Below are 9,811 nucleotides of genomic sequence, written 5' to 3' on the forward strand. Positions count from 1 at the left end.
TTAAGAAAAAAAATTTTAATTGGAAAAAAAAAAATTTAAGAAACTCTTAGTGGGTTTCAGGGATAATCATGGTCTAAGAGCCGTTTCTTAGCCGAAAAATGTAAGAAAAAAAACAAAAAAGTGCCAAATCATGAGTTAAGAATTTCGATAAGAAATCCGGGTTAATGATGCTCTTAATACATATGAATAGGATCAAACTGTTCTATGTTCGGTTGATGATCCATTTATCACCAATGTGTTTATTCACTGAAGACAATGCGCCCTTTATGTCAGAACGAAACACTATTAGTCGGAAAAAGATTCAAAACGTCTTTTATGTGTTATATATTTGTTCAAAATGTATTATAGAGTTGAGAAGTGACAAGAAACAAGAAAAACATGGATACTTCCATGGATTGATAAAAGTTCTCGTATCTAGAAAACCATTTTTCAACGAGGATCTATATCTGTAATTGTCACATCATTGATAGAACATGAAATAGATCTGTTTGTGGATTGCGTAGACTCCAAAACCCGAGGGTTCAATTCTTGCCTGGTTGAGAGGAAATATCCGGGCGCTTGAGGCACAGGTAAAGTGGTTGTATTACTAGTGAGCATCACAATGATCGCTGGTAACAATGGACGATCTGTTGGATCTTCTTGAACACATAATAGTGCAATATGGATGCATCTAATAGCTTCAGAAATATCTCCTATGGTAGGATCCACGATTTTTAATGGAGACTCGTTTCTCCAAAGCCTCCAAGCCTAGCACAAATGGTCAATTGTATTAGTATACTTTGCATTAATTATAAACACACATGTATCTTGAAATCATACTCACTTGTGTGACCAAATTCCCAGAAAAATCATCAATGTGGTAACGACTGCTATTCTTTCTGCCACTTATAATCTCCAAAACCAATATTCCAAAGCTATAGACATCAGATTTCATCGAAAAATGGCCATGCATTGCATACTCTGGAGACATGTAACCACTGCAAAATAAATAAATATTTTTGTCTACAAGCAACAAAAGGTCTCACCAAACTAAGTTCTCTTTGTTAAACTGAAGGCAAGAGTTTACTGTGTTCCGCAGATTCTTTTTTGTCTCGTCTTGGGATTGATCAACTCCAAAAATCCTCGCAGTGCCAAAATCTGCTATTTTGGGATTCATACCGGCATCTAAGAGGATGTTACTCGCTTTTAGATCGCGGTGTATAATTCTAAGCCTCGAATCTTGGTGGAGATATAAAATCCCACGAGCTATTCCTCCGATAATGTTGTACCGTCTTGTCCAGTCTAGTTCACCTTTCTTTGCAGAGTCTGCACATTGCATAATAGGAATCATCAGTAAGCACCACCCTTGTTACCGCGACAACATGACTTATAATCACTAACAGTTTTCTTTAGACAATACTCACAATCCCCTGAAGAAACATCAGGTGTACACTGCATCATTGCGTATATAGTTTGGAAAGTTGTCAAGGAAGCAACCTCAGCTGCGTAGTACTTATGTGCAAACGGTGATGATCCATTTGAAGCTGCAGTGATCGTACGGAGCATTAACTCATCCCAGACTCTATCGAACACTACCAAATCAACACCGACATCCTCAGAGTTGGACGCCACTCCTGATCGTTCCATAATAAGTGATCCAGAGGAGGAAACGTTGGAATAACGAACCATACAAAAATCTATCCAATCATAACCAATGGTTTCGTTAGAACAGCGACTTAACATGTGGTCGGCTATGCCTTCAATGCAAACTGAACATTTATATGGTTCAATCCCAGGGATGCACATGCCAATGATGAAGATTCGGTTGGAATTTTCGCCCATGGAGGAGCTGTAAAATCCGTTGTGAGTTGTGACATTAGAAGCAAGCGATGAGAGGAGTACACGACGGTTTAAGTCGTAAGTAGAATAGAGTTGAAAGTAACCATTGAAGCAGATTTTGCAGAAACAGAGTGTAAGGTTATAAGGAAAAACAAGAAGATTGGTAAAAATGATCTCTTGAGCTTCATTTTTCTAAGATCAGAAAGAAGTTATGAACCAATAGATTGTGTAATGGTCTGAAGATTCCATATTTATGCTACTCTTTTATACATTTTCAACATCAGATTCTTTAGTAAAGTCAACAGACCAAACTTCAAGGCAACGGTCGTAACAAGAAACATACTTTCAAACCCAAAACATACGTTTTTGAAAACTAAACCCAAAACAAGACTCTGACTGGAACCAAACAAATTTGTATGTTTACTAACGTACTTTGACTAAAGAAGATATCAACCCAGAGAATTGTAGGGATGAATTTTAAAACATCCAATTTTTGATACATATCACTATCTCTTCTCCATTTAAATCAAGTGTTCGGTGTTAGGTGTGCGAACTGACATCTCAGCTACAATCATTAACGTGCAAGAAGGTTTATGGTCATTTCGAAAACCTATCCACACTATCTCGCAGACAGTACCCTTGTTCCAGCTCAGCAAGCTCAGTTTTTTAAAACTTATTAACAGACATAGGAACGACCTTAGTAGGAAGTAAATGATAAAGCTATTATCTCAACAGTTGTAATGGAGTCAACAAACATACTTTAAAACCCAAAACATGGTTATTTAGAACTAACCCGTTGATCAGAAAAAAAAAAGAACTAACCCAAAACATACGTTATCAATTAGAGGAAATGCAGAAAAAAAAACTTCATGTAAACAAAGACAAAATAGAACTAAAAATTGTCGTTTCTGCAAAGTATAACTCTTATCATATTCAAAACCACCAATTCCAACTCCCGTTAGCACACTATAAAATATAGTAGAGGAACTTTTTTTTGAGCAATATAGTAATAGAGGAACTAAGAATATCTTTTTTACAGGTTTCAAGTCTTGTGCATGCATCTCACAGGCTACCACAGGTCACCAGAGACTTTGTGCATGAAATCCACGCGCTGATGTCCCCCACCGCTGTTCGCCAGAGTTGCTGTCTCTGATAACCATTATTCAGCCACTGGGAAGCCGTCGACGCCGGCGACCAGAGGCCGGTGACTTGCGATCAACTATTTGATTCACCGGTGACTCGATGACTCGACCAAGTCCATTCACTTGGTGACGCTGTTAACCGGTTGGTTAATTAATATATTTCTGATTAGGTTTATTGGGTCGTTTAATGAAACCGATTTTGGTTTTGGTTAACTGGCATATTTAATTAAATCTGGTGTAAGATAACTGGTTTGTACAATTCAGTTTTGAGTATGGTATGGTTATATGTTGACCAAATTGACCGTTACCTAAACCATTGTTTTGCTGACTTAGATCAGACCATCGATTATCCTTCTTTTTTTTCTTGAACACCGACCATCGATTATCCATTTGTAACTGTTTAAGGCCATTTTAACTCGATTTTTTGCAATTATTTCATATTTGGTGTTCATTTGAACAACTAGAGTTCAGAGTCATCACTTTGTGATTGCAAAGGTAAGAGTTTTTCTCGTAATTTCTTGTTATACGGCTTATAACTTTGAATGAATTAGTTTAGTAGTTCAAACATGTTCTATCTTTGTAAATTGAGTCTGATTGGAATCATGTGTATTTTGATTATTAAATTATTTTCTTAAACTAGAAATAAAAATTTAGTTATATAGTTTGTTTCAAAAAAATTTGTAGTCTGAAATATTTTTTTTTTTATTATTATTTTTTTTTAACGTCAAACGGTCATTCTATTACTCTGAGGTGATTTGGGTAACCAGACCGGAATAAAACAACCAATAAAAAGTACCTCCCCATGGAAGGATCTAGCAATCCTTGTGGAACATGAGTGATTTTGAAATCCGGGAATCAAATACATAGCGTCTCTATCCTCTCCAACTCCGTCGCAAAGCTTGACCAAGCATGGGGTTCCTCTAACATTGCAATCAACTCCTTACAGTCCATCCCAGAGCTCTGGCATGTTGAGTGCTAGAGCATGTAGTCTGAAATCTAATAGTCTAGTTTGGTTACCGTAACATTTTGATAACATATATATGGTCAAAAAAGTGGAATGTTCTTTTTAGGTTATCCAAGCATTATTATTTCACAAGTCAACCTGATATATAAGAAAATTCTTAACAGTTTATAAAGTAAAGTTTCTATAGATTTTGCACATCCAGAAATTTCAATTCTTTATATCGACATTGACAAACTGGAGCTGCGTGTGCTGCAAGGAAAATGGCACGAACTCAACATCATGATGGTATAACGTTGTCACAGGAGAGATATGCGTCTAAGATACTTGAGGAAGTCGGAATGGGTGACTGCAATTCATGTCAAATACTGATGGAGCCGAATGTGAAGATGTCTAAGGGTTTAAACGAAAACCACGTTGGTGAGAAGGAGTATAGAAGAAGCGTTGGATGCCTGTCGTATCTCCTTCATACACGGCCATACTTTTCTTTTGTTGTGGGTATGCTCAGTCGATATATGCATGAACCAAGAGAGTCTCACAATGCATTGCTCAAACAAGTGTTGTGGTATTTACTTGGAACCTTATCGTACGATTTTCTCAAACAAGTGTTGTGGATGGTATGAAGTTAATTGGATACAGCGACAGCAGCCATAATGCTGATGCAGATCATGGGAAAAGTAGAACTGGTCATATTTTCTATCTTGAGAAGTGTCATATTACTTGGTCTTCACAAAAACAAGAAACAGTGGCACTCTTGTCGTGTGAAGCAGAATTTATGGCGGCTACAGAAACGGTAAAGCAAGCAATCTGGCTCTAAAAACTTCTGGCTGAAGTAACCGGAAGAAAATGCGAAAAGGTGACCATCCGAATTGATAAAAAGTCGGCGACAGCACTCACCAAGAATCATGTGTTTCATGGTCGCATCAAACATATACACATGAGGTTTCACTTTATCAGAGAATGCGTAGAGAACAATCAAGTAGAAGTCCATGTGCCGGGAACTGAACAAAAGGCTGATTAACTAAATCACTTGGGAAGCTGAAGTACAAGGAGATGAGAAGTTTCATTGGAGTTCAAGAATTGAAAATCAGAGAGATGGGGGGGGGGGGGGGGGGGGGGGGGGGGGGAATGTTGGATCAAGCTTGAAATAGCTTGAGCAACAAGTTATCTATTTCCTACCGAGTTATGGATTAGGAAATAGGAAAGTCTTTTAGTGTTTAGGAGTTATCTAAACCTTATTGTCTAGTATGTTTAGGACTTTTTTTTTTTTTGATCAAACGTATGTTTAGGACTTTATATTCTTATACATATATGGATATGTCAAAGTGTGACATAAAATAAGAATTTTGTGATTGAGAGAGCTTAAGGTTTTGAGTGAGTTTCTTTAAGAGAGTGATTCTTATTAAGTGAGTTCTTAGTTGTGTTCTTGAGATCGAGTTTCAATATACATTAGCAGATCAGCTACATAGAATCTACTGTTAGAAACGGATAAATCCTTTCCTGATGATGACGAAGCTTCAGACACCATACTAACTAATAATCCTTTCAATAACCTATCAAAAGCTGTTAAATTTGTCCTGAGATCTCCAGTATTATAACCAACAGAAGGTGGATCAGTATTCAACTGTTTAAAAGATGGCCTGTTTGAGTAGTGTGCCATACATAGAGTTTTACCTCCACCTGACCAATAAAATGCTGCTGTTTGGTTGGGACAACTTTGTATTAACTGGTCAGACGTGGCCTTGATACAATCTGAAAAAGCTCCTGCTTAGCGCCTGGAATGCACATCCCCATGGCGTAGACTTGGTCAGGATACGTCCCGACGGAAGCGTTGAAGAAACCATCATTAGCTGTGACCTCAGATGCAAGAGAAGAGAGAGGACAAGTTGACGGTTCCTGTCAAAAGCACCACCTGGTCTAAAAGTTCCAAAGTTTTTCAAGCAATATTAAGCAGAGACAACAACAGTTAAGCTCACGGGGAGAAGCCAGAAGGCCAGTGAGAAGAGAATGTTTAGACCCATTTTTTCAGAAGGATAACTTTGGACAACAAGATAAGTAATTGAGTATAGACTAACTTACAAATATCTGAGTTATTTTATTCTCCTTTCATATATTTGTAAGTTTTTTTTTTTTGAAAAAAAAAAAAAAAACTTACAAATATATGAAAGGAGAATAAAATAAACAATGACAACTTCTTTGAAAGAGACGGAGAACAAGTTTATGGAGTGCTCTACAGCTAGTTGATGGAATTACTTGATGAATAACTGTGGTCAATTATTTATCGTCCAGTTGTTTTTCATAATGATTTTTCATAATAACTTCTGCAGGCCATAACTAACTCTCTGAACTTCTCACATAACTTCTCTTACTAGCTCTTAAGGCGACTCTCTGGGGTCATATTAAAATAGATGATCAGAAGTCTTTTTTTTTTAAACACAAGAGAAGTTTAAATTGTACAAATTCTTGCATTTTTTTACACAATGCGTAAAGAGCAAAGGTGCATGAAAAAACTTTAAAAATGGAAACTTAATGGAAAGCCAATAAATTTTAATTTTAATTTTTTTATTTAACAAATAACTCGTAAAGCAGCCTCCCAATATCTTCTCTTAGAGCTTGCATAAATTGAGAAAGAATGTGTATTGAATATGAGATATTCGGTAGTGTGATGAGGAGATAAATAAACTGACCAATCAAACGACTATATCGTAGTGGATCCACCAAGAAAGGACTAGTATCAGAAATTAACTTGTGATTTTGTTCCACTAGAAGTGATACTGATTGGGAGCCCAGAAGATCCCGGTTTAGGAAATGATATGGAGTGCATACATCCGTTATGATAAAACAATATTTTTATCATTGCAAGCACCTTTCTGACCAAAGTATTTTGTATACACATGTTTCTTTTTATTTTACATGTGAAGATTAGTTGTACGACCAAAGCGAAACATTCTAAAATTAGGTTTATGAACTTGGGGTATTATTATTATTTTTTTTGTCATCAACTTAAACATACTCAACCAAGATTCTGCCAACCAAACTGGTAACTTTGTATTCATGTAAACGACGAAAAATAATTGCTTGCAACACTACAAGAAAACAGGGGGATTCTGATGGCCGAAATCGTCGGAAATTCGTTGGAATAGACCGATTCCGACGAATTTCTGACGAACCCGTCCGTCGGTATCGTTTCGTCGGAAAAAAAAAATTCGTCGGAATTTCGTCAGAACTTCCGACGACTTTCTGACGAATACCGAGAAACGTCATTCTGACGAACTTCCGACGATATTACGATGCGGATACACGAGACCAGAGTTCATCGGAAAAACTACGTACCGACGGAGAGCGTTCCTCGGACACTTCCGACGTAGAGTGTTCCTCGGTGCATTCCGACGAACCTCGTTCGTCGGAATTTACCGACGGACAGTGGTCGTCGGAATATACCGATGACCGTTGTCCGTCGGTAAATTCCGACGAACGAGGTTCGTCGGTAAATTCCGACGGATATATGTCCGTCGGTATATTCCGACGACCACTGTCCGTCGGTATATACCCTTTTTTTTCAAATTAATTTTGCATTTTTATATATTTTTTGATATTAATAAATTTTAAAAATCAGAAATTTAAAACTAATAATATTGTAAAATTTAAATTCATAAAAACCGAAATAGGAAAAAAAACATTCATAAAGTTTAAAATTCATACAAACCGAAATAAAAAAAAACATTCCGAAAGTTTTAAAAAGCCGAAATAAACTAAGATGAACTCGAAGACATCAAACGATCTAGCTTCTGCATAATCTCGGTGTTGAACTTCTTCTGGGATGCCAACTCAGCAAGGATAGTGGCATTCTCCGAACGGATAGTGGCATTCTCGGAAAGGATAGTGGTGTTCTGCTCCTCCAATGCCCCAATCCGTTCATCTTTGTCATGTAGCTCCTCGAGAATCATGGGATCGGCATACGGAGCTTGTGAAGAAGATGCCGGATACGAAGAAGCACGACGGGCCAACCCAACTAAACGGCCTCCTTTCCTTTTAGGAACCGCCTACAAAAATATTTAAAGTAAGTAAATAGGGACAAGTAAGTAATCGACATTATTAAAAAAATATAATAATAAAAAAAATTACCTTTTCAACCATCTCATTTATTTGCAATAGAGACAGGTTGGTTGAAGCTCCCGTGGAGTCGCCGTCATCAGAGAGAGGCTGAGATTGGGAAACTATTTCAGCTTCCACCAAATCAACTACACCTTTGATCACGGGGTCCTGAATTTGACCCGTCGTCTTGTTAGTGTGAGCCACCTTAATGAGTTGTAGACGATCAACGGGATTACCGTCATTTGCTTCGATCTAAAAAACCGCCATTATTAGCCAAGAAATATATAAAATATTTATTTAAAAAATATAAAGATAAATAATAATAAAAAACTTACAAGTTCATCCTCCTTAGTAGACATAGAGCAAGCGCCGAGGTTGTGCACATACATACCTTTCCCGCCACGATCGCTCTTCCGGTTCCTGGAGTTCCTAGAAGACGTCTCTGCAGTTTCTTCCTTCTCCCAATGAGCTATCAACTGCTCCCACACCGACCCGTTGATGAACCGTGGCTTCTTGTTCTTCTGCCAAACTGTCTTCCACGAGTTTATCTGCTTTGTGTAAGAGTCCATGGCCTTTTCGTTGAATTTCTTACGGACTGTTTCCGTAAGATCGGAGTGCCAGTTGAACTCTTGCTACAAAACAAACACAATTTAATAAGTAAATATATTTAAAAAAATGTTCAAACTTTAAAAAAATGAAGAGTTACTATACCGCGAACTGACGAAACCACAACTCTCGTTCGTCGGAAGGGATCACACTCCACTTTGGATATCCAAAACGGAGCATGGAGTACATCATCTGGTTGATGCTCCGGCTAATGCCATTTTTCGACTTGGTGAACCTTTAAAAAAAATACAAGTTAGCAAGTTAATTAAAGGAAAAAATATAACGGTACAAATAAAAAAAATACTAACCAAGTGCTATGGCCTCGTCGTGGGTTGGTTTGGAGAAACGGGAGATGCTCTCGACCTGTTTGTTGAACCAATAGATGAACCGGCATGACCCCCGGATCCTGTTGAGCAGCAGCGTGAGGGGCAGCGTGAGGGGCTGAGGGAGCTGGAGCGGAAATATATGCGGGAACCGAGTCATGAGACGATCCCGATGAACGGGAACTGCTCACCGAACTACGTCGAAGACGGACTGCGGGGCGGGCTTCATCCTCGGCCCTAAAAAAAAAAAATTAACCCATCAAACATATTTTCAAATCATTTCTATTTTTAATGTTTTCATTTATATATTTACAAAAGGTTTTATAAACGTTTTAAAAAAAACTATTAAACCTTTTATATATATATATATACAAAATTATAAAAAATTTATAAATATAGAAAAATGTTGTTAAAAATTTATAAATGAAGAAAAATGTTGTTAAATATTTATATTTTTTTTTTAAAAACGTTTTATTATACATAGTTTATTAGTGGAAACTTATAAAAAATTTTAAAAAATTTTAAAATTTTTATTATACATGATTTACATATATATATATATATATGTATACAAAATTATAAAAAATTTATAAATATAGAAAAATGTTGTTAAATATTTTTAAAAAATTTTAAAAAAGTTTTATTATATATATTTCATTACTGGAAACTTTAAAAACGTTTTTAAAAATAAAAAAAACGTTTTAAAAAATCATAAAACGTTTTTAAAAATAAAAAAACGTTTTTAAAAATAAAAAAATGTTCCAAAAAAAACTAAAACAACAATCCAAACAACAATCCTAACTTATATATCCTAAACTATCCATTCAATCCTAAAATTTTCAATCAAACAACCTAAAATCCGAGAT

General features: G+C 36.4%; 1 pseudogene; it reads right to left on the reverse strand.

The window, feature by feature from the left end:
• Positions 1-298: 298 nt before the first annotated feature.
• LOC106395096 lies at positions 299-4,566 on the reverse strand (annotated as a pseudogene).
• Positions 4,567-9,811: the final 5,245 nt, after the last annotated feature.

The sequence above is a fragment of the Brassica napus genome, chromosome C2, assembly GCF_020379485.1.
Source record: "Brassica napus cultivar Da-Ae chromosome C2, Da-Ae, whole genome shotgun sequence".
Lineage (NCBI taxonomy): Eukaryota > Viridiplantae > Streptophyta > Magnoliopsida > Brassicales > Brassicaceae > Brassica > Brassica napus.